The 16,382-nt window shown below is 32.5% G+C and overlaps 1 protein-coding gene across 4 annotated transcripts in view; it reads left to right on the forward strand.

Moving 5' to 3' along the window:
- Positions 1-16,382, forward strand: part of LOC143222795 (uncharacterized) — a 76,764-nt gene that overhangs the window by 14,132 nt on the left and 46,250 nt on the right. The window lies entirely within an intron of this gene.

Genomic DNA, 16,382 nt, shown 5'->3' on the forward strand with positions numbered 1-16,382 from the left:
TCAAGTAAATTAACAATTCATGTAATCATCATATCATTACATTATTTTCTTCAAGAAATTATACAAATTTGTTTTCCTTGCTTATGATATAACTCAATTACTTCCAGTAAATGCCTTCAATAAATTTCAACTTTTCAAAGCATATTTTGTGTGTGTATCATATTATTAGTAATCAATTTTCATAAACTTTTCTTTGTTTGTTATAGAGCAAAATAAAGCATTAGATTCTTTACTCTGCTACATTTAGTTAATAAATTTAATATTTTATAATGTGAAAATTTTCAAAGCTAGCAATTCTATACATATATTTTGGTTGGACTGTAAACTCTAACTTAAGAATAATGAAGCATAATTAGTACATGATTTTCCAAAATAATATTTCTACTTACAACAGTTTTGGTTTATTTTTTTTTTACCTATAACAGCAGTTATGAAACATTTAAGATCTGTTGAACAGAACATTTCAAGAAAGCACATGCAATTTTGATTTTATAAACTAAGACATTTAGCTCTTGAATATAGATCTTTGTTACAACTTTAGTGATGAAATACTGCATGGTCATTTTATCTCAGTTCTTAGTGAAAGTCTAAAACTGCAGCCATTTTCACCATGTAACCTCTGAAAGTAATTAAGCTTCTATTGTGGACAGTTTGTTTCCAGCTTGTTGTTCAGACTGTTCTCAGATTTTAAGTCAAAATACAGTCTTCCCAATTTATAGGATTTCTGGAAATTATGCTTGCAGTTTCTTATGTTTTATTAGTTTGATAGCAGCAGTAAATCTTGTGAAAGCAGTACCTTCACTTGTTCATTTCCAGTCCAAGAGTGGGAATGTTGTAAGTAGCAGCATCAGTTGATGGTGGCTGCTGTTTAAGGATTAAACAGCTAGTTTGTCTGATTGTTATTTACTTTTATGGCTACTTAAAAATAATGAATAACAGACATGTTTATTTAAAAACTGTTTGTTAAACACATGCACATTTATGTGTGTGTGTTCTATGAGTTGTCACATTTAAATGGCCTTTAAAGATGTGGTATATAAAGAATTACAAATACAATTTATATATATATAATGAATGAATTTATTTAAGATTTTTAGATAAAAATTTTTTTTACAATTTTAGATCTTCAAGTGCTCAAGTCCATTGGTTAGGTTTTTCTAATATTCTCTAAATCACACAAAATATTTAAAAAACCTTTGTTAGTTTCTAAACTTATAACAGTCTTTAACTATCTAACCTTTGCATGGTGAAATTTAGATGAACATTTACTGATCTATCATATTGAAGTAAACTTTAGTAAAAAATAGAATAAGTAATAATAGTGGTATAATATGTAAACACATTCTTTTTAATAAAACCAAAAATAACATGTGCATCTTGGAAAATTAACTTATGGACCTCTATTGGATTTTTTTTTTATTTAATTGTTCAAAATAGTTAACTTCACACCAAATGAAAATGTTTAATATATTAATGAAAATAATGGTATTGAAAAGTTTCAGAAACATTGTTATTTTTGGTTTCAGAACATACAATAAAATTATTTATTTAAATTGATCAGAAGTGTGAAAAATAATCTTGTTTGAGTGATGTAATGAATAATGAATCCTCACACACTTGTTATATTGGGATATGTTGTAATACGTTTTACAGCAGTTTTCTACAGATATCATTTTTCTATAGAAGTTATCTTCAACTTTATATGAGCCTTGCTTAGATATCCAGTTATTTCAGTCATTTACAGTTTCTAGAGTAACTGTAAGTGAAGTTTGTAATAAGAATTGTAAAATGAGGATTACATTAGATCTAACTAATTATAATCTTATGTCATAGTTATTTAAAGGTGCAAAACATTAACAGTACCACATTTTAAGAGTAAAAAATGTATGGCTGACTATTAGCATTATGACACTTTATATTAATGTTTTTAATACTTGTACCTGTATTTGTTTGCATATACCATGAAAATGTATTTTTAGTGGTGTTAAGAAAGAGCAAATTAAAAATGTTTAAATTAGTGTTTGTAACAAAACATAAAACAAGTTAAAACAGTCTAACCAACTTTAAGTATATCTCTTGTATTTAAGTTATGAACCTCATTTCACTTATCATACACCTAACTTATCTTCTAAACATGCATAATATATCCAAGTTATTTGATTTTAAATACAGACTTTTTTACATTATTGCAGGATATTTTCTTTTGGTATATATTTTGTGATTTTTCTTGTATATACATCAGAAGAACAGTAAACTTCAGGAGTGTGATGACTCATGCAATCAGGACTGTGGCCCACACCTGCTATAAATGTGGGACTGCTAGGATGACTCAGTCACATAAACATGTACAGTGTACAGAGCCAAGCACACACACCAGTGCACATGCCAGACTTTATCTTGGCTTTCTGTTTACTAGACTGGTTCTGCTGCTTTTGTTGATATTAAGAATGAGAGAATATTAAATGAAACATCATTAAACATTGTTGAAAACAAAGATGGGAGTCTTGATATTTGTTATGCTTAAGTAATAACAGAAATTGCATGTAGTAAATTATTTTGTTTAAGCATTATATTGTCATATTGATCATATGTGTTATACAGCCTGACATATAAACTATATTATGTTTCTAATGTTAGTAGTAAAAGTAATTTACCATTAATATTACCAACTTTCACTTTTGTTCCTAACATTTAAAGCACAAGTTGGTTTATACTGTGAAATAAGTTATAGTTTTGTGAGGATAGCTTGAATGCATGTTTTTAATAGTTAATAAGTAGCATCAACAAGTGACTTGGCACTCAATCATATGATAATTCACCAATTACTACCAACATATTTTGCCTGGTGCTGCCACCTATTTAGTTAAATTTTAATTAATGGCAACCTCATTCTTAGAGTGAGCAACAAAGATCACTTTTGTGACCAAGCCCAAGCTCACCATAATGGTTTTTCAACATTACTTCATGTTACTTTGCATCTAGATATAAAGGAATTGCAGTCACAACTGTAGCTAGTGTGGTTTAGTATAATTAAGTGACTCTGAAGCATAATACAAATTAGTTAGTTAAAATTGGTAAAAATAAAATTAGTGTTAAGAAGTATTTCCTACAAAAAGAATAATCAGGAAATAGGTTGGAGATTTTCATTTAGAAATATTATGGGGAAACTATATTCCTTCAAACCTACCAGAAAGAATAACCACATGAAAAGTTAAATGAAATACTCTAACAAAGTAGACATTTTTAGTATGTAAAAGTATCAAAGGTATTGATGTTAACTGGCCACAAAATAGGTTTGTAGTTTAAGAACCTGAGGTAGAAAGTATTAGTGAAAATATGAAAAAGTTGGACTGAATTTGTCCAGTGTATTTGATCAAAAAGTCTTTGAACATACTAAACTCCATCGAGTTCAAATTTAGAAAGGTTTATTGAAATTATAGTTGTTACCAAGAGTAGCAACAGGCACATCACTGTCAGCTAGCTCACACTGGTTAGCTGCCTTTCAGTATGTACATTATACTCTACAAGTTCCACACCAATATCAACTCTCAACTCCTCCCGTAAATGTAGATTAAAAGGAGTTAATTATGATATAAAACTTGAGCAAGGACATAGTGATGCCTTAATGTAATTGTTGGAATAATCTGGGGAATGATCCAGTGTGGAACTTCATTGTCACTATAGCAACACCTTTGTCTACAAGTTCATTGGCACAACCACAGACCTGAGTTGATAGCTGAAAAATGTGCAAAGTCATGGAAGAAAATCATTTCATGGTGAATAATTCCACCATCATAAAAGTTCCATCATTTTCTTCAACAGAAATATACTGACTACTCCATAGTATCCTTCCCACATTTATTTCACTGATATCTTTCACATTCTTTTAGATATTGTTCTTATGATAAAAAAAAAAATTTTAGTACTCAAGTGCTCTGATTTGCATGCATTATTCATGAGCATCCAAAACTAAGAATGACTGAGTGTCTCTTTAAACTGTCATTGAAAACATATTTAAATCTGTTGGGCTTTGCTTTTTTAAGTTTAGTCTGCATTTACTTTATGGGTGTAAGGTCTGGTTATGAACATTTAACTCTCTTTCCACACATACTGTGATTTATGCAGGGAGGTTTACTGTTCAGTTATGAGATTGGACAGCTAAGCTTTAACTCCCATGGTTATTGTTGTAACTACATGATTTATCCTACACTGCAAGGTGGACATATTTTAACTCATCTGCTCCTTGATATTGAGAACTAAGGTGGAGTTGGCAGTTCATCTGTATGGATAAATGTCCCTTGGTGGGACAGATGTCTATGGTCTTGAAACTTTAAAATTCAATATGTTGTTTCCGACAGTTTATGCACGAACAATGAAGCTTACCTACTCAGTGTTTGTTCTTTTTGATGTTTAAATGGTCATGCTTTATGGTCTGAGATTAAGGGGAACATCATCAGATTTCAACAAATCCACATGGGTGTCTTGTTTTTTTTCCATCAAAGAACACTTAGTCCAGGGCATTTTGTTTTTCACACCTTGAATTTCCTTTATCAGGACAAATCATACCACCCTATTATTTATGGGCTGATCACTCACTGGAACACCCAACTACTGTTTTGTTCTTCAGTACCTTACATTCAGGCTTTGGCAATAGGTGTATTCTGCCAGAACAGGATGGGACTACCACTTTAGGAATTCCTTCCAATTCGTATGTTATCTCCTACTCGATATGATTTTCTCCAACCTATTGTCAGGTCCTGTTGATAGCACCATATTGGCAGTTACACTCTGGTTACTGCTTCTTCAGTATCTCTTCCATTTCCTCTTTGGCTATCTCTGTGGAGGCAGCCATGTTCTGACATGGTGCACCCAGCTATCCAAAAATTCATGCTTCAAGCATGGAGATTATGCAGTCCTTTGTATGGCATTGGGTTTTAATTTCTAGGGTTGTCATGTATGTGTCTCAGGCTTTGCTTAGTCCCATGATTGACATTTTGTAAATGGAAATGACATACATTTTAGCAGTGGTGTATTGAGAAGTTTCACAGATATGCCAACCATAACTCATTCTTCGACCTGATTCTTTGGCAATGGTTTTGCATCTACCCCAGTTCTTCTGCATGTAGCAACCTTATTGACTACCATTCAATAGTTGAGACAAAACTTTCGATCTTCAGTACTCTTTGTCTTTCTCAAGTTGCTTTGTGTCCTTTGTCCCAAACAACTATTCCAGTTGACTAATTGGTTGGTTTATTAAGGTTACACTGCATACCCTTTCTCAAAGTCCATTTGTGATCTTGGCATTATATGTCATGAATCATCTTTGCCTGTTGGTTTATTTTTTGTGGCTGCTAACCAACTGACATTGTCAATCCGATTGTGTTTTTTTTTTTTGTTGCTGTTGTTGTTCTTATCATCCAGGGAAGGGGAATAAATACTTTTCACCAATTTGTTTAATTGTTATTTCTTTCTTCTGTGACTGCTCAGTGTTGTATCATTTGTGTTCTGTCCAGTGAGGATCTTGAAGGCTTAATTCCTCACACTGATGCTTTTAGAGTGGTTAGACAAGAACTTTTTATTCATTGGGATCTTCAGTTTCTCAAAATTCATCCCCAGTTACATTGACAAGATGGATATGAAATTGTTCCTTATTGCTTATCCTGGGCTCTCTTTGCAGATGAGAAGTCTTCTATGAATCATATCTAATCATATAAATTACATTTCTAGTGTCCCATTTGAATTGCCTGCTACGAGGACTGTGTGGGCTGGTATGTGGACCTTCTCCAGTACTTTTATCCCACATTACTTGCATGATCTGGCAGTATCTTCACCTGAGGTTGTTCAACCATCCCCTGTAGCTATCTTAAACACTTCTGTTAGATTATACAGTTATACAGAGAGGTATTTCTTGCAATATTTGGCTTGTCTTTAGCTTTTATGGCCTCTTTTCTCATTTTCATGTGATCTCACTTTATGGTAAGTGTTACCCACAGAGATATGCTTTAATCAAATAAATTCTATATTAGCAATTGCTGTTTCAGTATACCTTATATAGGTTGCAAAAGGCTCTGTAGAAATGAAGCATTCCATAAGAACACCTAGGATTTGACTAGGTGGTGTTACAATATTATGCTGGATTGTCATGAGTAAAGCATAATTAGATCCTGCCCATCCCTGCATATCATTGGGTTGAATAAATTAGGGGTGTTTTGCTTTTTAAAAAATTATGAACTTGTTTCACCTATTGCACTGGTTCCAGAGCACTGCTTTTTATGACTTCCCAACACAAATACCCACTGTATTCTACCAGTGAAGCTAGAGAGTAATTACTACACCTTGTTTTCAGTCCATGAGGTGGTAGCAGAGACTTTTACTCCAAAGTGTTATTGGAGTTAATTTCTCCACTGTTGGAGAAGAGGGTGAAATTTGGGGCCTTCATGCCTAGGATCCTGAATGTTTTTTTTTTTCTTTTCTAGATGTTGGTGAGCGAGACCACAACCTGCATAGGATCCTGCTCATAATACCTATTTGAATTTGATGCTTGGCTATCTGTTTGGGTAGGATGTGGCTCTTCTTTTTGATCAATATTGCTTTAGTGCATTGTTCATAAAAGAGGGTCCACTGTCTCTTTATAATTCCAAGTGTAAAATAATTTCATCATGGTTCATTAGTTGTTTGTTCCATGTTCACCTCATAATTCTGTAGACGTGGAAATTTGTTACCAACACAGTTCGGAAATGTTGAGTATTCATAATTCTAAACTGGATGCGTTCTGTTTCCTTAGGTTGAATATGACAGGACTGCATCATTCCAAGTTTAGTGTTTCCTTTTGGACTTTTTCAGGTTAAGGAGAAGGTTTGTCTGCTTTAGTGTTGCTTGCTTTCTTGTCATGATTTCACTATCATGGAATGCATCATTGTGTAGTTACAGTTTGGGATCATCCACTCAAAAATGTGTGTATATATAGCTATGTATTATATCTGATTTATTAGATTATGTACATTAAGTATCATGATTTCAAATAGCTGGAAGTTTTAATTTAGGAGTTAATTGAATTTTGATATGTATCATATTTGCTCTATTTGCCAACAAGATTGATACATGCAATTTTCTTTTATAGCATAAATGTATATTAATTTTCAAACACCAATACATTTTATAACAATGGTTATTACAAATATTGGTTTATGTAAAAGAGTTTTACAACTTACAAATCATACTGATTCTTCCATCTGGTCTGAGTTGATATTGTTTACACCTCAGCTAACTTTTTTCCTGGCTGGCTTCACACTGCTTACAAGCTGACTTTTCACCAATGAAGATATTTAACATCTTCATAGAAATATTGATGTCTAAAGTTATTTCACCAAAGTTGATTGGTTTGTAATGTTTGAAATCTATAAAAGTTCCTGGTGTAATGTCTAGTTTTTGATTAATAAGCATTAATCACAATTATAGCTTCCAAGGCTTATATTATACTGACTGTAGTTGACCAACAATATTCTATCAGTGCCTTTTGTTATGTTGATTTATAAACTTTGAGGTGAGGTTCAAGAATGTTCAACAGCATTTAGAGACACACTAGTGTTTTTGTAAAATATATATGGTTGATTCTTACACTTGACAATCTTCTACAAGTTTAGAGAACAGGCAGAACTTGCACAACACATATTTGACAATATATGTCACATGCATAAAACTGAAAAAAATGAAGATAATGAAATAAATGTGTAACAGTAAATCCATTACAATATATTGTAGTACAAATGTCCTGCCACCAACACATAGTTTAGGGATCATGGCCCTATAATTATAACCCTGAGCAGTGGAACCTCAAATACCTGGTTAGGGATTGACAAATAGTGATGAAGAGTTGTGTAAAATTCCATCCACAGTACATGAACAAGCTTCCATTTGAAGAGCATCCCTGTTCTGGATGTAGTATGGTTCTCCCACTTGGGTGCTGATCTTTCATTGGCATGCTTATGGTATATGCAAATGTCTTTTCTTTGAATAATGCTCTCACAAGCTCCTCCACCTTATCAATGTAGGGTTTTAACTGTAGTATGAGAAGAGTTAAGTATGTTTTGGAAGTTAACATTTTTTAAATCAAAAATGTATTTTTAATAATACTTATCTCCCTACACTCTCCTAGTCTTTTCTGCCTTGGCTGGTGTTAAAAACTGTGGATTGGATCAGTTTGGAAAAAAGGATTAATACTATGTGAATGACTGCTGTTGTAACAATACCAGGATAGAAGATTTTTTTTATTTGAGAAAATGTTATGTTGAATGTGGTTCTGTGGTGATGCAGTTTTAAGTAATCATATTAAACTGTGCATTGGATCAGAAGTAAAGCCAGCAACTTTCAAAATTCTATGACAGCTTCTAAAATTTGGCCACAGTGTTGATCCAAAGTTCCACTGTGACACTTGCCCCAGGATGATGTGGATGGGAAAATGGCTTCACAGGCCTAGTTGCTGTAACAGCCCCCACTTGTGCAACAAGTGTTGAGCTTTCCAGAATTATCAAGAGCATGAGAAAAGAAGCCCTTATTTTAAATGTAGCTTAGCTGTTCACTGGAATGACTCTGAAGTTTCCCTCCTTATCTTCATTGTTGAGTTAGAATTATTGCTACATTGCTTCTGACATCATTGTCTGGGAAAACAAATGTGCCACACATTGTCTGCTACTATGATGATATGATGAGACAAACTATGCAGAATATTTAAACAATAATTGTACTTTATAATCTACAGATATAAATGCTAGTTGCACAAAAAAAAAATCAGTACTATGTTAATCTGACTGAGTATTTTTGGATGTTTTGAAAACCAGTGAACTTTTGTATTTATATGTGACTTCAAAGTAATAATGAAAGAATTTTAAATAACTCTGTTACTTAATTCTTTTAGGCAGGATTATAGTAATGTAATTTGAGACCCTTGTTTCCCTTTTTATTTGCTGTGCTTCTGTGCATCAGCAATATCAAGCATGGGGCACCCACATACCAAATTTGATTTTATTACTCATCAGGATTTCTACCAATCTACCAATTCTTTTAAGGAGGATTACAGCAAATTAATCTAAAAGACCTTGAGAATGGTAAAATATGTCAAGTAATTAGATCTCAAATCAGTCAAGAAATGGAGGACCTCTGAGCTAAAATTTTGTACTTGAAATAAAGTAAGCTCTGAACCATTCTGTGAGCTGTGCAGCTGCAGCTAAGAACAATGAGCATGATCATCAACTAAGTAATGTCATGATGTGCTATAATTAAATAAAAATAAATTTTTAAATTGTTCAAAATGCATCTTTATGGAAAGTGATTTGAGAATTTGGCCAACTTCTTTTCTAGATATGAGAAAAGTAGAAGCAATAACTGTCTGTAATGACTACCATCCATGTGTTCCATTTTTACAACCATGAGTTGAACTGGCTTTGGGTAATTCTTATATACTGCTGTCATATCCAGTAACTGTAGATTTCAAAGCTTTCTTCTACTATGACAAAAGGCTTATTCTTGAATATGGGATTAAACAATGATGTTCTCTTTAGAAATACTTGTATTCATACTTGAAAAAGATTAAAATAAACAAATTAACTGATATTTGATTAAATAGTTTAAATTGAATAAGTTACTTTTAAACTTTTTTATTATTAAATCAAAATATATTTCTGTTTTATGTTTGGTTATATTTGGCATGTGAACCAATAACTATATTTACTGTCAGATTTTGACACTTGACCATTGGAATAAAATATTTTGCACATTTACTGTTTTGTATTTATTTTGGTTTTAGTGGCAATACTGGGAGTGGAATATCAATGTTTACTTTTTTATAGGTACCTTGTGTACATTTTTTATTTTTGTTTTATCTTTCAAAATGTTTTACTTTTTTATAATGAAGTATATATCAGCTTTTTCAAGCAAATCTTTTAATAAATCTGGTTGTAAGGCTGTCAGCAGTGGATCAGCTTTTACCATCAATGTATGCATAAGCTAGTATTGAAGAATTATAATATTTGAGACTGTATATGGTTGTTCTGTATCAGTACTTTGATGATGGTTCTGAGGGTGGTCAAGCAGACTAGAACTTCCTTTCCACAGACAGAAACATTATTAGTTCTGTTGCTATTTTTTCTAGATATCAAGGTGATTACACACACATATACACCTGGCTGGTAATTCTGAGAACATTTTTAACATAACTTATTCAGAATTCGAATGGATAAATAAAGATATGATGTACCAACTTGTAATTTATGATGAGTATTGTTTGATTTTTCACTTTAAAAGGGAATCTAATTCCACTACTGTGAAAGAATGAGGCAGTTTGTTGCATATTACCAAGTACTTGGCAAGCTTCAGTCATTTTCAAAGCTCTCCTGTCTGTGATATTCATGATGTAGACATAGCAGCTCTATCAATCATATAAATATTGTGTCTGTATTGATGGGTTGACAAGTGTTTCCCACTCAGTCACGGCCTGGTTTATTGCAGCTGTTAGTTTCTCTCCTGTGTTTTAGGCTCATGTTTTTCAGTTCCAACTGTAGCTGACTGATGCTGTTTTGGTGACATAAGCTTCCATGGCATTTGATGTTCAACCATTAATAATTATTCTGTTTTATTAGCTTTAGCCAAAACTGCTTTCACTTCATTTTTCTCTCTCTCATACATATCCGATGTCTTTCATTCTGATAAATGTTATCTGCTAGGAATTGTGTATATATTGTCAAATTTAAATAATCTTGACAAATCCTGTATTTGAGACCATACTGAAAGACCTCATTTTCCTAGTGATGAAATAAACAGTTGAATTTTTTATTATTTATAGCCCTTTGTGCAGATGATGGGTACTTTGTTTTTGACTGGAACACGGTTGGTGCTGTTGGTTTGTTAGTATAGTTTACACAAAATTTTATGAACTTGTGTGGATGGAACATTTTCATCTTTCATATTACATCTTGATAAAGATGTAACAATGAGCATGAATTTTGACCTTGCATGTGTGACTGCTGGATGATGATATACTATATGTATTGTTCCCCGCTGGTACAGTGGTAATTCTGTGAATTTACATTGCTAAAATCAGGGGTTTGATTTCCCTCAGCAGATAGCCTGATGTGGCTTTGCTATGAGAAAAACACATACCATATTTATCATCAATGTAGTTAATTGTACTGTCACTTTGTTTTATCTCTGCATTGCATAAAATGCAGATATAGGTGTGCTTATCAACAGAACCGTCTTTCAATGTCTTTTTGGATAAATATATTCAAATGCAGCATTTGACCCATTTTTTCACAACAGGAAGTCTTTTCATTCACCATTTGTATTGGATACAGTGTTTGTGAAGTAACATTGTATTGTGTCAAAGATATAATGGGAAATATATAATAGTAGCTATTTGAGAAATATGCCATTTTAAATATCTTATAATTTATTTGTAACTTTCCATCCTAAAACCTGGGACATTAATCTGTCAATTGTCATTGAGAATGTAGTTTCATTTTCATCAAAAGTACATTTTTCATACCATCTACCAACAGTTTACTAATTCTTATTGAGTTCTTTAAATAATTTAAAAATGGGACTTCAAAACTGTCATCAAATTAACATTTATGAAATATTTATTTTATTTAGTATTTATAAAAAAAACATTAGAAAATCCAGTACAATACTTTTATATCGTGATGTATCCCAGCAGCAAAATAATAGCACATTTTATAGCGTTTTGGTTTATCATTACTCCTCTGTGTATTATTTAAATTGACACCACACAAAATGCAGGTGGATAGATGACAAACTATGGCTGCAGCTACAATAGGTAGTTTGAATTTGTGGATGCTAAATTGGATCTGGTTATTAGATTGGGCAGGTGCAGCAGTCAGCTTGTATTCAGGGTTTTAGTGGCTGGTTTAGATAACTAAACTTGACATCAGAGTATAAAAGTACATGGATATAACACTGAAAATTTCTAGTGAATACTGGAGCTGCCAAAATTTTACTTGACTTTTGTCATGTTTCAGACACTTAAAGGAAAGCTTTCATTTCAGTCAGTTATCATAAAATCTATTCAGACAAATAGTGACAACCTAGACAAGAAGGGAATGTTTATCTTGGAGATTGTCTTTGTAATGTGGATACCCCAATAAATGTAATTGTTTGTAATCTTTATTCTGATACTGGTACCTTAAGAATGCACCTACTGCAAAACAATTGTTGACAGGTTTGTTTGTGTAATAGCTTAACTGGAAGCTCATAGAAAACCATCCAGTGCTGAGAAAGGGATAATGAGACCAGTGGACAATTCAACTGGTGTTTTTTGATGGGCTATGGGCAAAGTCTGGAGTATTTCCATCTGCTTTAGTGATAAAATCATTGCACAAACCTTTTTTATCTTGAAAAGTTGTTCCAACATTTAAATGCCCATGTGCAAATCTCTAATATATAAATAGTTATCTAGCTCAAAATTGGAATAATAATTGGTATTATAACTGAGATAGAACTGATGCAAACCACTAGTGTAACTACTGTCATATCTACTATACTATGTCCAGAAATAAACACATGGCTTCCTGAGCACTTAAATCTCTGGTTGAGGATAGTGAATTTAATAGAAAAGAAGTCAGTGAATTGCTCAAGAAGTTTGGTAATGTGTCTGTGAGACCAGATGGTGTTGGACAGTAATTATGTGTTATTAAAGAAATAAAGGTGATGTGTATTGAATATAAGAACTGCACAGGTTTCCTTAGAACATCAGGAACATTACCAGCATTGAGTTGAATGAATGTTGAGGAATGGATAATACAATGTTTACAATGCTTGACTGTCTCTGTTGATGGTTGTCAAAAAAAAAAAAGAGGGTTCTGTGTGGGTTTTAAGCATATAGATCTAGTGACACTTTAGTGCTGTTCTCCTGCCATGAACAGATGAGTATTTGGATGTCTTGAGTTGTACTGTTTTGATTGAATATGCTAGATCTGACTAAGCTACTATATATATATACGAGAAGTCTGGTCTTCTAGGTTTCATGCTGTATAACTGATTTATGACTACTTTTCTACAAGGCAGCTGCACCACTTTGACTAAGGCTGATTTTTAATTTGTGCAATACTGGAACATGAGCAGGCATTTTAGTTCATTGAAGCTACTTTTGTTGAATCACCAGGTGCTGGTTTATTAATCAAAACTGTCCTTCCTGTAACAGTAAAAATTGGAGTTGTTTTTTTCATATATCCAGGTTAGTTAGTATGAAGCTTTTAACTGTATATACATGGTACATGCCAATTCACTTTACTCTTAAATAATATTTAATAGCAATGACTGTCTTGTGTGCTGTGATAGTTGATTAATATAACTATGAAACTACAGTAGCATTTCTGGTGAGCAGGTTGCCTGATCTTCACTAGATAAAGTTATAACAGATGAGAGTGTCTCATAGAGCTAAAAATTGGTTTTGGCTGTACCTGTAAAAACTTTGAGTGACTCTGTGCATAAGTTGAAGTTGTGTTGGATCACTGTACAAAATTAACCTGATAGATCTGTACACTATGTGAAAAATTGTAAAATATATATAGTTTTAATTGATATTTTTCAAGATTCATATTCATCTTAGATATTGAATTTTATTATACTTTTATAGCAGTAAGTTTCTGGTACTACTATATTAGAGCATGAATGAATATATTTCAAGTTTATAATATAGAATGTGATTATCTGAGTGGATTAATAAAATAATGAGGGCCATTTCTGTCTGTGGTTATTCTCATTTGTGAAATGGCTCAAGTTGGATGCATGCATATTACCACGTGGAAATTGCAATAAAATGTCAGCATTGCTTGCTATGATTATTATATTTACCATTGAGTGGCAGTTGCGAGTATTTACTGGTTAATTTGATGTTAAAAATAATATACATATATTAGTATGTATGTGTATGTGTCTTGTATATGGGTTTGTAAACAGTTAATTATGTATATGAATATGATCTCTACAAAAGTGTACTATTTTAAGAAAGAAAAGAAATATGCTCAGAATACTGAGATGTATGTGTTTGATATGGACCAAAGAGATTGGCTGAGATATTGAAAGCAAAACACAGCATGTTATGTGTTTGCTTAATGCTGGTAAAGACTGATTTTTGGACTTTGGTGTTGAACTGAAGTATTTGTAAGTGTGTGTGATTTTCCATTGTATAAGAATCATTAAGTTGTAGGATAATCTGCACTGGTCACACTAAGTAAGAAACATACATTGGTTTTTCATTCTTTTCAGTGTTGTTGATGAAAGAATATTTAACATTTGAGGCAAGTGAATATTCATAGATATTGTGATTTAATCTTTATGAAGGTGAAATTACATTTACTTATTTATTCAGAGTGAAATAAAATGTAATGTTATTGCTTTCAGGTAGTGTGGTTCATAAATGTCATTTGTACAGTTGAACTCTGAAAACTTTTTAAATGTTACTAAATATTTTGTCTCAGTATTTCTGAAAAGTATTTTTTGTACACAAATTTTGTGTACATTGTGTTTAGTTATAAAGTAGCATGAGTTTTGTGTTGGCTGTGTAAATAAAGCTCAGAGTTTATTTGTAAAACTAGTTATTTTTTTACTTTATTTAGATTGTTTAACTTTTATCAGAAGACAAGTAGGTATTGAACATCTCAAACTTCTGTAGTCACTGCTTTTAAAGTATTTTTCTTAATCCTATCTACCAAGATAAAGTGTTGGTTTATCGTTTAACCCTTTTTTCTTATTGAACAAAGCAGCTCAGGTGATCAGTTATTTATGTGAGATGGTTGTGCTCTGGCTGGTTAGCCTATTTTCAGGGTTAGGAGTATGCTTGATATAACTGTGCAATGTCCAATAGAGGCTCTATGAATTGGTCATTTACTAGTGCTTTAGACAAACACATTTTTGCTGCACTGTAGAATTTAGGCATTTACCATTGTTACTGTAAGATGTGGCACATGCACTATCTCCTGTTTGTAGAAAAGATGACACTCAAATTGGCTGTGACGTATAACCTTACATTACTGATTGAACTTCTGACTTACTACAATTCAGTCAACTTACGAATTTTAAATAGTTTTGCTATAAGTACCCATGACCTTACTTGTTGTACATACTATGGAATAGGATTTTCTGGTCATGTTGAATGTTATTAGTCTAGAAACTACCTTGGGTCTTCGACCTCTTAATTTATCAATGCAACCTCCACTATCTGATATGGAGTCCAATATAACTGGGGGAACAAGCAAAATGGCCCCTTTCACAGGAGACAGCATTGCCAAAAAAAAAAGCAGTGATGCCACCTTGCTCTGTTACCACTATGATGCATTGAGACAATCAGAATCTGAAGGAGGTGCATAAGATCCAAGAGGCTCAAACACTTTTCTGGACTTCAGGTACCCCCATTAAAACCAGAAAACTTTGCCATAAGCAGTGTGAAATAAGTTCAACTCTCCAAACCACTAATCAAGCATTGTTCATTCAGACTTCTGAGTTCAGCAAAGTCACAGTTGAGGTGTAGAGATGTACTGCTAGACCATATTTATTGGTTGAACAAAGACTTGGGTTCTCCATCAGACTTATTTGTATGGCTGGAGATGGTCACAGATGCCAGTCATAAGCAGTTGACCATAGAGAATCTTTATTTGAAGGAAGGAGAAGGTAGAACATCTCTAGGGGCATTCAGGGGCTAGAGAGGCCCTCTGGAAAATCAACATTTAGAGGTTGTATTCATTATAAGAAAGATCTTGATAGTTTGCTATTGTTTTTTCAAGACAGATTTACAAGTATTGTTTTCTGTATCTGTATTATGTATAAATGTTTTTTTTTTTTGCATTCAACATTTTGGCTTTTTGACTGAGATAGATGTAATTTGGAATTTTTTATTATGCTTTGAAATGTATATGTACAATTCTGTTTTTAAGTTCACTGAACTATGTTTGGCTCAATTTTGCATTATTAATTTTTGTTGTCTTCAATTTACTTTTTTAGTTGCCATTTTGCTTAATGAATATTAACTTATAATCAGAGATAGAGAGAAACTGATATTCAACCTGTTAATGAATATTGATAATTAAATATACTTTTCATACTTTCTTATTTATAAAGATAAGAATGCATTGATTTATCAGTTGATTAGACTTGCTGTTAATGATATTTTAGCCAGCTCAAGAGATTTAAGTTGATGCTTAATACATATATTAAACTAACATTGTAGGCATGTAAATTATTTGAGGTAATGAAAAATCCAGTTAATTAAGCCATGTTAATTATTTTTCAATGGAGGGCTGTCCTCACCAAATATACTCCTTTTGAGGATTTGTTGAGACAAGGTCTAATAGTTTCCACAGAAAATTACAAGT

Source organism: Tachypleus tridentatus, chromosome 8 (assembly GCF_004210375.1).
Source record: "Tachypleus tridentatus isolate NWPU-2018 chromosome 8, ASM421037v1, whole genome shotgun sequence".
Classification (NCBI taxonomy): domain Eukaryota; kingdom Metazoa; phylum Arthropoda; class Merostomata; order Xiphosura; family Limulidae; genus Tachypleus; species Tachypleus tridentatus.